The sequence below is a fragment of the Sturnus vulgaris genome, chromosome 8 (genome assembly GCF_052056855.1).
Source record: "Sturnus vulgaris isolate bStuVul1 chromosome 8, bStuVul1.hap1, whole genome shotgun sequence".
Taxonomy (NCBI): domain Eukaryota; kingdom Metazoa; phylum Chordata; class Aves; order Passeriformes; family Sturnidae; genus Sturnus; species Sturnus vulgaris.
The window spans coordinates 18,277,078-18,294,785 of NC_142250.1; the positions used below are offsets into that span (position 1 = coordinate 18,277,078).

The 17,708-nt window shown below is 40.5% G+C and overlaps 1 protein-coding gene and 1 long non-coding RNA gene across 11 annotated transcripts in view; both read left to right on the forward strand.

Moving 5' to 3' along the window:
- The first annotated feature begins 1,241 nt into the window (after positions 1–1,241).
- Positions 1,242–13,386, forward strand: LOC148223014 (uncharacterized). The gene is made up of 3 exons (XR_015805144.1): positions 1,242–1,501; positions 7,712–7,811; positions 13,129–13,386. It is a non-coding gene; the product is annotated as an uncharacterized LOC148223014 (long non-coding RNA).
- Positions 13,387–14,352: 966 nt separating this feature from the next.
- Positions 14,353–17,708, forward strand: part of SORBS1 (sorbin and SH3 domain containing 1) — a 162,720-nt gene continuing 159,364 nt past the window's right edge. For 2 of the 10 annotated variants that reach the window (XM_088168978.1, XM_088168985.1), the window contains exon 1: positions 14,448–14,568. The gene's annotated coding sequence lies outside the window, so the exon portion shown is untranslated. Of the gene's footprint in view, positions 14,569–17,708 lie in introns of all 10 variants that reach the window. The other 8 variants (XM_088169010.1, XM_088169014.1, XM_088168979.1 and 5 more) reach the window with 6 other exon arrangements.

The following is a 17,708-nucleotide window of genomic DNA, read 5'->3' on the forward strand; positions in this document are numbered from 1 at the left end:
TCAAAGAACGTGTCAGATCCTGAAACTTAGCAGGCTTTTGCAGGTGCTGTTTGAAATGAGCTGCAAAACAAGACAGTCTTTGATAGATGTATAAATTTGTATAAATGTATGAGGAATTGTTCACATAAATCCCTCTGCTGCCACAGTGATTTATTGCATGTGCAAAGCTCAGGACATCCAAATGGAACTGTAGCTGTGCTGCCTAACAGCTGGACCTAGAATGAATTAATGCAATATCATAATCCAGTAAAGGAGCTCTGCTTGTGTCACAGAATCAAAGAGCAGCATATGAGTGTTTTATCAGCCTAGCAGTGACCTGAGAATATATTTACAAAGTATGTAGTATGTACTGCTCTTCTATTCATTATCCTATGTGTTAAGTCATTATTTCTGTGGTATCATACTCAGATTTAACCAAAAGAGTCAAAGATGTAAAAACATACAGCTAATTGAAAATGTTAATAAAAATAAACCTTAGAAAACAGCTCTTACTTTGACCATTTCCTTTGCCTTTTGCATTCTTCCCTATCTGAATTGATCAATGCACACGGTCAGATGAATTACAGTCTCCTTCTCAGCTAAACATTAGGAAAGCTGCACGTGGTGGATGAAATACACTCAAAGTCAAGCTGAATACTCCAAATCCTGGAACTGGATAGCCTAATCCTTCTTATGACAGCCAGTAGCAGAGATGGTGGAGTGCAGTAGACTGTGATGTATTAAGAACTTTACCTGTAATATATATTACAGACATTGCTGTATACAGATTTTTTTAGCAGAAAAAAATGTGAAAACCCAAGTTATGTGAAAATTTGTTTGCTTGTTTCAGGTTTGTTGAAGTTTTGCTCCTTAAGAAGGCAGCCTGCTTCAGGGAGGTTTATGACTCCATCTCTCCTGAGACTCATCAGTGCATTGGATGAGTGTCTGAACAGTGCCTTGTGCCCCCATGATAGAGAAAATTGTGGAATCAGCAGGAAATTACCCAGTGTTTTGTATTTGGTCTGGTCAAACATAAATCATAGTCTGCTCTCCATAGAAGAAGAGGTGTTTCAAGAATATTTCCTTCTCTTTTGAGGAAGCCCAGAGACAGGCCAGCAGCACTCAGTGGTCCCTAGAGTAGAGACCTTAGGTTTGACTGCTGTTTTACAGTCCTCATGTTTTTTTCTCTAGACTTGAGGGGGCTGTATGGGATGGTAATGCCACAGGGCTGGGCTGCACTGCACTATTAGCAGCATGGCAAATAAACCCAGCAGATGTGAAATCTCATCTTTTCACCCTTTCATATGCACAGATAAAAATGACATCTGCCAAGAAATGAAAAAGGAGCACGGCAGGAAGAAAAAGACCATGGTCAAGACAACTTGAAGACTCTTGATCCCCAGTGTTTGGCCTAGGCAATTGTATTCTTTTGTCCCATATTTTCCTTATAAGGCTGCTGGCATTTTGAGCAGCTTCAGATCCTTCCTGGAGAAAGGGCCAATACTCAAATATCAACACAAAGGTAAGCTTGAATCCAATTATCTTGTCAGCTATGACATTGATATCACAGCAGATATTTCTGTGTGCAGCTCTGTGTTCTCGTACACATATTTCACATACGATTTGTCAGTATTTTCATTTACAGATGAAAGGTGCAATGTGCAATGTAACAATTGCACAACTCTATAGGTTAATATAAAGGATACAATTTTTCTTGCTCTCCCCTTGATTTCTATCAACTGCTGTTTGAAGCTATCTCTAATAGTCCAGTAGCCCTGCTGCCTGCTTCAGAACTGCCAGGAAGCTGATATTTTTATTATGATCTTTACAGATATGATATTCTTCATTTTTATTGTGTTATATATCCTTGTTCATAATGTGTCTGCCTAATTTGTTTTCTCTAGCTTCTAAGTGTAGGCACTATCTCTTCATTTGCTCTTACAGTTGGTTATGAATTCATTATCAGACTCAAGGGATGCTTTGTTCTTGTCCATTCTGTGCCCTTTTGAAAGTCCTCCCCACAACTTATTTATTTACTTCTCAGCCCCCATTAATCATTGCCATATGTGCCTCACTTTGCAGGAATACTCTGGGCCACTCATGGCTGTTGAGCAAATGTAGAAGACACACATGAGTTGCTGGACATACTCTACAGAGAGAACAGACCACACACAGACACAGGGTCAAAGACTGAGAAGTCAAAGGCACACGTTAATTTAATATGGACCAGCTTTGTACAGCCAGAGAGAGTGAGGGGGAAACACTGACTTCTGGTTTTGCACAGAAACTGATTACATGGTGATTATTTTAAAGAGAGATCAGGTCAGATTTCTGTTGATTATACATCCCTAGGAATTTATTTTATTATGTATCCAGTTTGAGGTTAAGCTCATGAGTTTAACTGGAATTCACAAGACAGAGATTTGGTCTATTGTTCATTAAATAAAATATGCTTCATATAGATGATATAAATCTATTTGCACATTCCAGGATGTGCAGTTGCTTTCAAAGCTGTTGTTTGCAGAGCTGTTCAGCTGGTTCCAACATCCAAGTTGCTTAATTCCATGGTTCCTTAAGGTGTCTGGCTGCTGCAGCAAAGATGCAGCAACAAGACACAGAGAAGCATGCTGATGTAGCTATAAAGGAAACTTTTTTTCACACAGCATTAATTTACAATAATTAGGGAGTAGAGCCTACTGTTGATGAATGTCAGTAAGACTAATGGCTTAGCAAGATTTGAAATGACACTGGGTCTTTATAGGCTCTACTATGATTGCTCTGCCTAAGCACAATGAAGAAGAATAACCCAGAACTTATGAAAATTTCTTGAGTTCGTGATGAAGCCTGAAGATTGCAACAGTTTTAGGATATCACCTAGTAAAGATACTAAAATCTGAAATTTCTGCTAGACCTTTCCATGGTGCAGGTGGTGGTTTGCCTAAAATCTGACTCCTGATGTCTCAGTACAATTTATCCTGTTAACACATCCCAGTTACTTTTTATTTTTTATATGCTTGTATTTTTGCCTAAGGGTTCCTGAAAGTTAAAGAATGAATTGCAGTGGAATAAGTTCCTGTAAAAATTCTAGTTGTGTTGTATGTCACCAATGCATTTTTTGCTAAATATGATAAGTTGACTGTTCTTTCTCTTTCCTAATAGTAGTAACTCAGATTAATGTATGTGTACTTACTACATATTGCTCTGTTTTAGGAATATATACAACTTTATAAGTATTTAGAAATTATAGGAAAGAAATAAAGAAGTGGGCAACATAAAATTAATAACCCCCCCCCTAAATCTTTCCTATTTCAGCACATGCTTTTCATGTCCCATTAGGGCCCCAGGGGAATGCAATTCAGTGTTGTCATATACTTACTTTTGGAGGAATTTCTCTGAGTGTCCTCTCAATCTATTCAAGTTCTACGGGTGAAGAAAACTCAGCTGCCAGCAGCATGTGTATAAACCCATCAGTTCAGCATGGTACTCCTGTAATGTGTTTCCCCAGAGTTGTTGCTGGCTTGGTGCTAGAGGTTTGGAAAACCTTTTGGTTCCTTTTCCTTTCCTGTTTCTCATCTGAGACTTGAGACTTCTGTCAGCACAAACAGCTTAGCCTGCAGGCCTGCTTCTCTGGCTCAAAGGTATGACAAAACGTTTCAGAGCATAATCATTAAGTGTGTTGTTGCTAGCATCAAATTTCAACATGTTAATAACTATTACTCCATCAAAAGTGCTGGCAACAATGGTAGGAGTTGTATGTTGAGGCTGAAGGTTGATCTCAACAGTTGCCATCAGATCTCCATTCCTTTGGCTAAGGAGATGCTTTTGCATTGCAATTTCTTCTATGAACGTTGGAAGATTTATCTCATAAAACCCAACGTAGCACAATTTCTGTCATTGACAATAGTTCTTCCAGGCCATTACCAGCTAGTCTAGTAATTTTTTTATATGAAAAGGGTATTCATTATCTGACATTTTCTGCAAACCATATAGAATTTCCCTTTCTGACTCTGCTGCAGTAGTCCTCATTGCACTGTCCTGCCACATACTGTGTTTGCATGGGATGCAGAGGGATATATGTGTTTGCATGGGGTGAGGCATGGGATGACTCTTCTTATGTACCCAGCTCATGAAGGCATATACATCTCTACTATTTTGAAGTGTTAGAAAGCTGTATATTAATAGTCTTGCTCTACTATATGCAGTTAATTTTCCATAGCCACCAAGCACCTTTTACAAAATCAAGTTGCCATGAAGTAACAGAGAAATGGCAGATAACATTTAGGCAAATTAAATGCCCACTGAAAGGCAGAGCAATTTCTTTAATCTATGCAGCTTCAAGTATCACGAGATGATCATGCTACAAAGCGTGGTGACTTTCACATAATACATTGTGTGGCATGGGAACAAGTATATACATATGTACATACATACATGCATACACACATGGATTTTCAAACAAGAATGTACCTGGCAGAATTATAAATGTACATACCTTGGACTGTGATTTTGTCTGACTATCAAAATTGCTAGTGAATGTGTCCTTAAATCTATCACAATTAAGTTCTTGTTGGAAGAAAAACACAGAATACACTTCTTGTATGCAGTATGATAAAATGGCATGTGGCAATGTCCTTAAAATGATTGCTGCAGCCAAAAAAGCTGGAATGGTCTCAATGCAATATCCAAATTTATTTATTAAGGTCAAGATGTATGACTGATAGTTTTAAGGCTTGTTACATTTGCATATATTGCCTTAATTAATATCTGTCCCCAGGCTTCTGGGTCAGTCAGACTGAGTTGGCACAGAAGATTCATCATTACAGTCCAGTATCCAAATCAGTACTCCCAGGCTTTGCCCTGTAGGTCCCCACTGTTGTTATGCCCTCATCACTCTGAAGTGCATGTGATAAATGATACTCAGTCTCTTTTCCTTTGTCCACTCCATCAGGGTCAGTCAAGCAAGGTACCAGCTAAAGAAGGAAGGTGTTTATTTCTTAGAAATGGTACCTAACCAGTATAAGGACATAAACCAATATAAAGACAGTGAAATACCCCAGGAGTCACAACCTGTGTTACTATTTAACACCGTGAGGGTTCACATTCATAATCCTTAGGTGGAAGCTCTTATCTCCCTACTTCAGCTGCACCTTGTTACCCATTTAAAATGTTTATTGATTTGTTATAGAAATGGTTTCTATTGATAAACATTCTCAGACAAAGGCTTGTGTACAGATAGGTTTCCTAAAATACTGTGCAATCCCAGAGGAAAGCACTAGTTTCACACCTAATAGAAGTGCTGCAATGGCAAAACAAAACTGTGACTGTTTTAATGACTTGGAGATAATGAAGTGAGTTTTCAGGGTGATTCGTGGGTAGGACAGGACAGATTTCTTAATTTAAGAGAAATAATTACATATTGCAGCCAGTGTCCCATGATGGGAATGTGTGGTGTACAAGACCTCAGATGGAAGTCATAGCAGCAAGATTTCTGTCCCAGATTCACAGCTTGGTGTTAGACTGTGACAGTCATTTAATTTTCAGAGTCTCAAAAATAACTGAGCTTTGCTTTCTATCTGAAACTGCATTGAAAGCTACAGAGGAAACTTGACTCCTTGCTTGGACATTAAGGGTATCCCAAATTAAACAGCAGTATTTCTATATGCCTTTAAGATATTTGTCATAGAGACATGACTTGTTAATATTTTGTGTTTTCAACATGAAGCACTGACATTCCCAGAGTGGAGTGCTTTATTCAGTAGACAAGTGACAGCAAAAGCTGTATGACTCAGGGTATGTCTTTCAGTAATTCTCTGTAATTTGTATGTTTGTTTCAAACAAATGCTACAAATGACTTGCTATTATCTAACATTTCAGAACCTTAGGGATTCTGTATATACAGCCTACTTCTCCCTCATCAGTTTTAAGCCTCAGACTGAGGCAGACAGACTACGTAGCAAAACACAAATGTGAGGACTCGAGGGTCTTGGTTGACTGGTTTTGATAACTTTTAAAACGATACTGTCTTCAGTTTTCCTTTTCGGCCCTTTATCAAAATCCTGTCAAAGGGACAGCACAGCAGGATTTGTGCTCTGTCCTAGGACTTTAATACTGGCACCTTGTTTAAGGTACTTGGTAGATTGGTTGTTGGGAAGCAAGTCCATGTCTAAAGCTTGTGCACAGCATAAACTTTGTGCCACATACCACAGTGGGATGGTGGTTACTCAGAAGACTAGAAAATCCTGATTTTCAGAGTTTGGATTACATTGGTAGTTCGGGTACTTGAAAGAGATGGGATGAGTCAACAAGGCATTACACTTGAATTTGCCACGAGGGATCCTGAGGCCTAGAATGAAACTGGGTACTGAAAGCAGGTTACCCACGACAGGCTGGGACTCAGCAGGAGCTAATACATTCTCAGCTGCAAGTAGATTGGTCAAAGTACAAATACCTGGGACCTGCTACCTACTCTGTCTCTGGCATTATACAGGTTTTTGTGTCAAATGCCCACCCATTGGGATAAGAGACTGCACTGGTGGGAAATGGAGATTTTGGGAGTTTGTGAATAGAGAAGAACTCTGCAGCTTTAAACAGGTCACCTAGAGAATGTTTTGAGTTGGGTTATTAAGTGAAGCCTTCCAGATTATTTTAGCTTAAATTTTAAGGCTAAGAAGGTGATTATATATCATATTACTTAATTCTTTGACAAAAAAAGAAGTTTGAAAAAAAAATCTGCCTGTGCAATGGCCAAACTAGCAATATTAGTTTAGTAATAGTTCCAAAATGCCCTCTGAGCCTTTAATGGAAATGAAGATTATGATGATGATGATGACTGTTATTATTTCAAAATCTGGGTGTTAACTTTACCACTATTTACTATTACTCTGCAAGAGAGGTCTGAACTTAGATCTAACATTCTCTACAAACTTAAATCTTCTTGATGCAGGAGAGATGAAGGAATCTGCCTTTTTTAAAAATCAGTCTTTGCTTTATTTCTGGTTTTGTTTATGTTTGTTTCTGTTTAATGTTGCTCTGCTCAGATCCTTCACATTGCAAAAGTTTTAGGCTTGCTGTGGGTGGATAAAGATTCTCTTGCTGCTGACAGAAATAAATACAGAAAGCAAATTAAATCCCAGAACACAATAAGTGCTTTGCTCCTCTTCCAAATTGCTTTCAAGATATCAGTCTTACAAGTGAAAATACTGAGAAATAAACTTAACTGCCAGTGGTGCTGAGTAAGAATCCACAGGTCAGAGATTTCATGATGAGCCTTGCTCTAAAGTATTACAAATTTAGGTTTTTTTGCTTTATGTTCCTATGTCCCCTAAGCTTCTGGTTCCTTATTTCCAAATGATTTTAGATTTAGCACATCTCTGGGTTGTATATTTATCTTTTGGGTAAAAACAGGCAGAAAGTAATGCAAAGAAGAAATTTCAGAACTTTTCCAAACCTGCACAGCTCAATTTTCTCTATAAATTAAAAATTAGGCTAAGGAAGATGTATTGTTATTTCATTCAAAGCAATCAATTTTAAGTAGTTCTATATGAAGGAAAAAAAATAAATCTATCATTCCTTGTACTTTTGCTCTCCCATTTGTCTATGTAAACTGTTAAATCTGTCTCTAACCCTCTACTGTTTCAGCAATTTCACTTTTTAAATCTGTCCCCAACAACACAGCTCACCTTCTCCTGCAGGCTTTTAATTTTTTTAAAATTTCTTCACTCTCCTTTTCCAGGGTGGATGGGGCAAGAATGGGCAGAAGAGCCCTCTCAATTCTTTCATGAATGGAAGGGAAGAAAATGTCCTGAAACAGAGACTATTTCTGCTCTTTTAAGGTAGAAATAATAGCAAATCTTGAAAAGTGGGATTACAGAAAAGGCATCCAATCTGAGGAGTATATTTTTACAGCTAGTCATGGACATTGCACACTTTTAGTGATTGCTTAGCATTTTCCTCACGATTTACTTTTAAGACCTGACACTATGCATCTTGCTGGGTTATGTTTCCTTTTCCAGCGAGATAAAGGTATTTTTCTACCTGTACAGAGAGAAGGGAAAAGTCTCCCTTCTGCTGAAGCTTCTTGCTCCCTATGTCAGATCTGATGTCTTTTTAGGATGGGATGTCCCTCAGATTAGAGATGAGAACTTATAAGTGAAAGTAAAAATATGTTGAGAATTGTTCAAAGCAAAATGTGAAATGTGCTTGGACTCTGTCCATACCCTTTTAATGTTGTTGTTGTTATTTACTCATAAACTTTCTAGTCTGATGTCAGTACTATTAATCACAACAGAAAGTTGAAGTAGCATTGTAATGTATTTATGGCAAGTATTTCAGGTTCATAAATTATTTCTATTTTTATGGAAAATCTTATTTTAAGCATTACCTATACCTTACTAGGGAGCACAATGTTCCCTGTTGAAATGATGAGCTGTGTTTAACTAGCAAAGATGGCTGTATGTGTGAACCAGTTTCTATGTGCATGAATGTAATAACAGATAGCATAGCCTGCCAAAGAAGAATTGGTTATTGAAATAAGTTAATGATTAATTAGGCCAAGCAGAAACATATGGCCACATACCCTATCACAACTGCACAGCAAGGCATTCCCTTTGAGGAAGCATGGATTTCTTGCACATATGGTCTGCAGTAGACTTAGACAAATCAAAACTGCCTTGACTTTCTGTGTTAGGGACAGAGAACATATATGTGGACACTGGTGTGTGTGGCAGCTGCTACTTGAATTGAAAGGGCTGGAAATACAGGCAATGCAAGAGAGTGGACAAGTGTTTTGTGCAAGGCTGCATGCAGTAGTGGCAAAGCTGGAAACAGAGCCAGGTCTCGGAATGATTTCATCTAAACATCCTCCTCCATACTGCCCTGTCTAGCAGACAGAGAGAAGGAATAGGCTGTGATGGAAAGCAGAGAAAGAAAAGTCAAATTTTATCTCTGCTTAGAAAAAACCTGTCTTTATTTGCAAAGTCTGCTTGTTCATTTTTTCCAGCAAGAGAGGTGTTAAACCAGCATTCAGTTCTCATTCCTCCTAGGATTTGAAACATAACAGCAGATGCCAAGGTTACCTTTGTCCTGTCTCTCCTCTCTCAGTGAGGCTCTAGTGCAGGCACAAACAGAATGCTGCTCTTCTTCCCTTTCTACTATCAATAACAACAATAATCATGGGTTCTTACAATGATTCCATTTAAATTATAATGAATGAAGGTAGGGGACTGTCTAGTTTAAAAGTAACACAGAGTCTTTTGAGGACAAATGAAGACTGGTCATTGAGTTAAAATCTATTTTCTAAAGGATTTCCAGAAGACAATGCTGTCCTGACCCCTCTCATACTAGGTAGGAGTCGGCAGCATTTACCACAACCAGGGTTGAAAACAATGACACAAAATCCCTGAGCTGTTCAAGATCACCTCATAGCTGAACTTTCCACACTGTAGTTCCTCTGCTTCCCTTGTTTGTCTGTGCCAAGTTGGTATAAATCACCATAATCCTGGTTTGATAATTTGTAATAATTCTGATGCAAAAACAAGGCAGTGCTGCCTAGTGGATAGATGATGAAATTAGGACTAAGAAAGCCTGAGATTGCTAATATGCCACTGATTTGTGGGGTGAGCATGGTCACATTGCCATTTTCTGCCTCAATTTTCTCCTGTAAACTGGAGGCAATTTGTTCACTTTGTGTTTGCCCACCATGGATATGAATGGTGGTCTGTGATATAAATAGGATGGATTCTAGTTTTTCATTTTTTATCTCTATTTTTGATCCTTGTTCTTGATAGCTTTGTTCTTTGTGCCATCATTTTCACTCTGCACTTTTCATACAAGACTAAATGGGAGAGGACTCTTTCCTTGATGGTAGCTCACCTGCAGTAGTCAAGATACAATGTTGCAGAAAGAGCAGGGAGGTGACGTTCCAGACCACTCATTCCAACAGATGACAGCTGAAACAAATGTGTCTCACTTTTGCCCTACTATATACTCAAGCAGAAAACAAAACAATAGAGATGGGAAAAGATCTGAAAGAGCTGTCACAGAACAAGTGCACCATGCCAATAATTTGAAGGATTAAGGATGCCAAGCTGTATGCCCTGACACAATAGCAAGGGCCATCCTGTTCACTGGGTTCATGGATTAGAGGGATGTTTCATATGATTCTGGTTTTCTTTTCAACTCTGGTTGAACAAACATAGCCTGTGTGCTTGCAAATCCCTTGTTAGCAATGCAAAAGGTCAATACAATTTCCCTTTCACTACACTCTATGATTTTGCCTTTGGAAAATGTTGCAATTGGTCTGTCTGGATGCCTTCACAGAATCAGCATGACTTTGTGTCTGGTTTAAATGGTGTGATGAAGAATGGTGGGAAGCCCAGAGAAGGGGCCTGGAGTCAGTATACCTGCACTGAGTTGGAGACACTGGGAGACTGACCTGAGACACACTTGATTTTCTTGTTTAAGCTGCTGTCTTACAAAGTAGGGTAGTTCTACCATGAAGTACACTTTTATTCAGGCTATGGTTATGGAAATGGCAGGATTTGGGATCGGTGATGTCACAGATTTTATTTTAAAGAGTTCTCTGTTTTACAAATAAAAAGATGGTATTGCTTTAGTGCTGTGGAAAGTTTATCTGAGTTTGAGTCAAGCAGGGATTTTTCTTCTTCTCACATCACTGCCAGCAGGCTGTTAAGAAGCCGTCCCATCCAGTAACTGTGTCACCTCAGGTAGGGGATTGTGATTCTGGCACTAAATATGTGCCTCCTTTAACACAATCTAGGGACACAATTTAGGAATTTCATGGTCAATGAGATAAATTCTTGTCATCAGCAAAGATGATCACAGAAGTCCCACAAACTTCAGTAAGTGAGGAGTATTTGTGCCCATGTACTATGAACATCTGTCATTAAGAATTGAAAATGTTACATGATTTGTGGGAGCACAGAAAAATTTCATGAGAGGTATCACAGCTCCTGGGACCAGCATGTGGACTCAAATACTCCCTAATGAAGGGTCACTTCTCTTTCAGCCTCACAGCTCAAAATTTCCATGGGAGGGGACGAGGGTGAAGAGCAAGTGTGCAGTGTAGCCAAAGTCTTCCTACTAAGAAGGATTCTGATATATGTTGGAATGCTTTTTGTCTGTGTTGCCCCATAATCCATTTATCTCTGTTTTCTCATACCAGTTATTTAGCCATTACATTTATCTTGTTCCAGTGAGGGTACTTAGGTTAGCATTAAAATTCCAATGCACCTGAGTCGTGTCTCAGAGTTGTGTGGTGCAGTCTTTGCATGTGAACACAGGACAAACCCCTTAAAGAGAGAGATTCCTGTCAATTGATGTTACTGTGAAGGCTGTTAGCTGCTCTCATGGGCCTCTACCTGAAGTATCAGCACTGTTTTTTCTCCTGGTGCTTATCCCTGAGAGACACTGTTTAAGAAAAAATAGTGTTCAGTCCTTGCTCTGGAGCAATTTGCTGAGGATGCAGTAACAGTGGGGGATATTCATTCATTCATTCATTCAGCCTGAGATGTCTCTGTATTGGATTCAAAGCAGTAACTTTGTGATGAAAGATTTGCTCCCTCTGGTAACACAGCTCTTTGCAAGAAAAGCTGAGTTCACTTCCTAATGAAACCATTGGCTCTACTACACACTTTGAGCTCTCGTGTTCACGTGTTGTCTTAGACTGACTGCTGTGATTAGTTTGGCTGCTAGTAAGACAACAGTCCATTACATGCTTTTTTTAAAATACAGCTTGGACACAAGCAGGAAGGCAGACTTCCTGCTTTTGAGAGGAGCAGGAAGATGGGGCATTGCAGGAGACAAATGTTTAATATTTACAAAATGCATAGCAGATGGGCAGCTGTAAAGTCACCTGCTGACAGCAGTGAGGTACAAAGCCCTCTCCTGTTTCAGAGGAAATGCTGGTTTCTCACAGATAGCCCAAGTAAAGTTTGAAGGGCTTTTATCTGTATCAGCTACATGGGACAGGCTTGATGTTTGAGCATATTTTGAAAAATATCTGCTCTTATTTATGTGAATTTTCGGAGAAGTTCAACAGCTTTTGAAAATTGGGTCGTGTATGTAAGAGTGCTTTCACTTAAAATCATCATTTCTCCATGGTTTGACTTACAATTGCCTGCTGCTGTGGGTGGGACTAGTTGCCAGTGTGAGGTTTTAACAGACCTGACTCCTCTGTTGCCAGCAGAAAAGACCTACATTTGTGCATTCCTTGTGATCTTGTAAACTTGTTCCAGTGTCCATAACCAACTGTATAATCTAAGGATAGCAGGAGTAGTATTTCAACAGTGCAGATAAAAAATACAGTCCAGAACTTCTTGCACTGAGAAGCACTAATGCACTAGAGAGGCAAAACCAGGTTCACTTTGTGCTGCTGGTGGATCTGCCTGAAGAATGAACCTATCCTGCTAAGCAGCTATCTGCCTTCCCCATGTACAAGCCTGGAACAGAATAGCTCTTCTAGATTGGTGGATTGACATTCCAGGCTTCAGAGATGAACCAGCAAGTCCTCAGTCTAAGTAAAGGTACTTCAACTGGTCTTAGAGGCACTGTTTCAGGAGCAGAGACAGGCAAACAATGCTTGCAGACTCTGAACACATCAGGAAAGAGCAAGGTTATAATATTTAACTACCTGTTTACCTACCTTGCTCCTGGCTTCTGCCTCTTTTGCATGGAGATGTACATATACACTTGCACACATTTGGCACTTCAGTAAGTTTCTAAATTAAAAATGGATATTTCAGCTATTAGGTCAATTCCAAGCCTTGTTTTCAGTTATTCTCAATTATTCTATTCTTATGATGGGGTGGTTTGGGATTTTTTAGGTTTTTTTTTGTTTGGTGGGGTTTTTTGTGTGTTTTTTGTTTGGTTGGTTGGTTTTGTTTCTTGTTTTTGTTTTGTTTTTGGGGGGGAGTTTTGTGTAGGTTTTTTTTGTTTTTTGTTTTGTTTTGTTTTTGAGAGATGGGAATACTAATGAATAAAATGTCAATTTTTTTTTCTTCTTGGTGCTATTAAGCCTGGGTAATATGAGGTTTTGTGCCTAAGTGGGTTCAATGGCTTTGGCAGGATGCCACGAATTTTATCACCCTTCTCTCCACCAGATGAGAAACAGACATCTATTTTCTGCCCTAGCTGGATTTCAGATTTGAGATTTCCCGGCTGTCCATTCTGCTCTGAAATGATGGTCACGTTCCTCTCTCCTGGGGATTTCAAGATGCAGAGGGCTGCTCGGGATCATCACTGCAAACTTCCTGTCCCCATCTGGAAGGCAGCTAGCCTGCCTTTTGTATTTATTCATCTCTCTGAAATGAAGGAGATTACTCCAGCTGCCCTTGAGAGGTTAGTGTGCTTTTAGAGGGAACAAAGTTTGGGGTTAAACTTCCTTTGTGTCTTCTGGCCATTGAAAATAAAACATGTTTGATTTTTTTCTCAAACAAATTTACAGATTGAGATCTAATTAATTTATTTTGGCAATTGGTTTCTATTATTTGGTGATTCTTTGATTCATGCATAGTATTTAAGTCAAGACAAACCACATTCTTATGGCTGTCAGTATATTGAAGTCAACAGGAACTTTGAAGGTGAAAAGGAAAGAAAACACCGTGATAACCTCTGAATATTAAAGAAACTCCACATGATGTGCTATGCTAGCCTGAGAAGGATGATATTCCCTGTGTGTCCATGGTGTTTCTTCCCTTACACAGGGGCAGCACAGTCAGGCCATGTGTGGATTGGTACCTTCAAGTGTTTTGTCTGTCTGCTCTTGGGTCTGGACTGCCCTTCCTCCACTTTTGTGGAGTACCCAAGCTGATCTGGGAGTTGTGCCCTAAGGACTGAAACCAAAATAGTAATATTAATAGTAATATTAATCCAGTGAAAGGCAGTGTGGATGAGACAGGGATTTCCCCTCTCGTCTATTTGATCTTTTTTCCCCAGATGGAGCATTTTGTGATTTACCTCTTCCCCCTTCCTTCGCCTCTTCCTCCCCATTCTTCATGACTTGTGTTACACACAATCGAGACACCGATGGCTGCATGGAAAGCCCCTTGCCCAGCCGTGTCCCCACCCGCACTAGTGCACGGCTCCCGCAGCGCCCAGAGCTCAGCCAATTCCACCACCCCAGGAGCCAACGGCGACCGATACGCGCAACAGGTCGGGCAGGGGCCGCCGCGCCCCCGTCCCCGGGCTGCCAGCTCCGCGCTGCTCCCGCCTTGCTCCGGTTCGGCTCGGGGTCGCTTTCCGGACTGGGAAGCGCAGGCCCTCGTTCCTCCTGTTCCCGGCAGGGGCTCGCTCCGTGCCGGCGCCGAGCGGGTGGTTCCCGCTCCGCTGCCGCCGGGCGGGCGGGGGGCGGCGCCCATCGCGGCCGCCGCCTGCCGGGGAGCCGGGGCGGCGCGGGCGGCTCGGCTCGGCTCGGCTCGGCTCGGCTCGGCTCGGCTCGGCTCGGCTCGGCTCGGCTCGGCTCGGCTCGGCTCGGCTCCGCTCGGCTCGGCTCGGCGCGGCTCCGCTCGGCTCGGCGCGGCTGCGGCGTCCCGTCCGGGCGGGCACGGAGGGAAGCTGCCGTGCCGCTCCGAGGTAAGCTCCTCTGCGCGGGGAACTTTGCGGGCCGGCCCGGGCTTTCGCAGCTATGGCAGCTGGTCATTGCACTCCGTCTGCAATGGAAATCGCCTTGGCTCCATTTTATTCTTGAGATTATTTATACCCATAAGGACTAGTCGTTCTTTAAAGGGCCATTATGCTGTGGGGTATTAGCTCCTTTCTGTTTTTCCTATCCTAGTATGCAGAGACATATGCATATGCAGAGACGGTGTCGATGTTACACCGCAATTTTTGCGAACCTTTATTCAAGCTTATTATTTGCAGGTAGAATAGATTGCAGATGCAGAGAAGTAGGTTTGGGAATGAGCTTGTGGTGCTTGTAAATAGAGGTGCTGTATTTCTGTCAGGGGGAAGGGGGAGCAGATTACAACGTTGCTTTTAAAATGAGAGGGAAGGCACACGGGCATTTTCTGTATACCTTCGGACTCAGCAAACTGAGTGAATCTGGTGTGGGGAGTGTGTGTCTACTTGTCCCGAGAGAGCTAAAGCCAGGATGTATGCATTACGGTTGTTCATTCATCAGCGGCTGCAGATAATGCAATTACCAAGTCAGCGGCGCATGGATGCTGCCCTGCGTGCGACATGCTGGGAATACTGTACTTTATGAAGCCGACACTTGCTGTAGTTTGGATAAAACAGAAGCTGGGAATAGCAGGGTATGAAACCGTTGTGTCTTTAAGTGCAAAGGAGGTTACTGGTTAGTCTCACTATTGTTTCTGAAGATTTGTATGTTGTGTGCTTCTCTGCAGAGGTGTAAATGCCTTTTGCAAGCAGCTCATAAGGAATTCACGAGTGAAAAATAATTGCTAACAGCTTCAGGTATCACCAGTGCCTGATGAATGGTAGGTGGTTTAAATGTCGGAATATGCAGTAGTTTTAGTTAAATCGAATCACAGAAAGGGCTTCATTTAGCTCTCAGTTTTTTATTTACAGATCAGATTCTGCAGCTGGGGTATGACTACCTCGCTCTTGAGGTGTCTTGGAAAGGAAGGAGAAAAAAATCACCAGCGTGATTGCCATGGACACAACTATTCCTTATTTATTTATTAGGCTATTAGGGTAATGAAGAAAAGCCATGCCTGCCCTGCTGTGCAGATCTCATTTCAGCAAAACTGCCTGGGCTCCTGCTGTTACCCTTGTTTGATTTTTAACCAGTGAGTGCCCCGTGCTCGTGCCATGGTTGTTACTCCTTTATGTATGAGTTCAATAAAGGAGCCCCCAAATCGAGGGCGCCTGAGTGGAACTCAGATGGTTGATAGTGGGATTTGTTCTAAGTGGAATCTTTTCTTCACTCTTCTGCCCAAAGATCAGTGTTTCTTTACTTGTGGTTGTTGCTTTTATATTCTGCATAGTATTGCTATTACTGCTACTGCTTTGGGTAAATAGTTGGTATATTAGTATTTCATTTTTATAGATTATGCCACTTGAAGAGTCTTCTCTCTTGCATGTCTTGATACCTCGTCATAAAAAGATATCTGTCCCAAATGTTTCTCTCTCTAAGACATCTGGCAAGACAAGGGGTGGTTTTACTTGCTCAGGTTAGTAGCCAATTGGTATCTCTTGGCTTTCAAAGGCTGGACCACATTGGTTCTGCTGCATGGGTAGACATACCAAAAAACATGTATGTATCACATTTGAATGTCCCTAATAAATCCCATTTCTTTTTATTTCATATATTTTATTATCACCCCCCTTTTGTTGTTCAGTAGGCATACTTATTATCTTTAAAAAGGAATAGTTACTTTTAAAGATAATCCTGTTCTGTAAAGCCAATATAGATTCATAATGATATATTAAGTGATATAAGTGGTGATATTTATAGAGTTAAAACACATCACGTGTGCCTTTTTTGGAATACATCAGATATTTTGTCAACAGACACAGAAACACACACATACACACAAGCTCACACCTAAGCTGTTTAGAAGAAGAAAGGAACAGTGCCTAATAAATTTCACATGCCCAGGAGGCTAATCTGAAAGTCAGGTAGGTAAGAATTATGTGCTCCATGTGAATATTATTAGCAGCTTCCTTTTTCTTTGATACATAAGTGATTCAAAGAGTACAAATATAAGGATTCCTCCAAAAGAAGGTCATGTGATAAACAGGTCTCTTCTTGTGTTTTCTGTTTGTAGGGGAGGGAAAATATTTGGAGTAGGGGGAAAGGAGAACTTGGAGAAACTTTGAAGCACTCTACAAATGTTGAATTACAAGTTTACTGTTTTTGCAAAGGTTGAATCTGAGAAAGAACAGGAATGTTAAACCTTTGTGAAAATTACATGTTGTATTTTGAAGAATGCACTGTGTATGTGGGTGCAGTGTATGTGTGCACACACTCGGGTCTCTATGAAAACATGGCAGCAGATGTTCACAGCATTTACATATACTGATGTGTTACTGTATACAATGTGCTAATTAATTGATGAACCTACTACAGAATGCTTTGTCTCAATGGTATTCTGCAGTAGAGAGCTACAGTGGTTCATTCTCTGTTCCTTGATGTTTCTTTGGTGTTATTTTTCAGTTTTTGTACCTTGACTTTGCTATATGCCCCTTTGGTCTTATGACAGTACAGTGCAGATGGGGAGACCAAAACAGTGCCCTTTCTGCTTCTGTTTGCTCTAAGCAAAAACTATAATATATATCTCCTAAGATGGATGAACAATCATGACATTTTCTCTCTCTGCTGAGTCCTTTGCAATGAGCCATACCGGTTCTGTTAGTCTGATCCTGAAGTCTTCAATCTCTTCCATAATCCCATTATCTGCTGTGGTGCTATATATGTGAATGAGCATTAAGGAATTAGGTTGTACAGCGTGTGTTGTTTGTGGTGCAAGTTAAGACAGGGTCAGCACTTTCATTGCTTAGTGTAATTTATATCAGAGCAGAGGCTACATATAGGATTATGGAAGCTGCTGTTCCTTTAAGAACAGACAAGTTTTCAGCTGAGAAACTGCCTTTTTCTCTTTTTTTCTTTTTTTTTTTTTTTTTTGGTGAGATATTTAATTTGGATTTATTCGGCATTGGGAAATGCGCTGGCAGCATGGATAAAGTTCAGTATTCTTTGAAAATTGTTTTTACTTCAGAACTTTGAAGTTCTCAGTCATGGGTAGGTT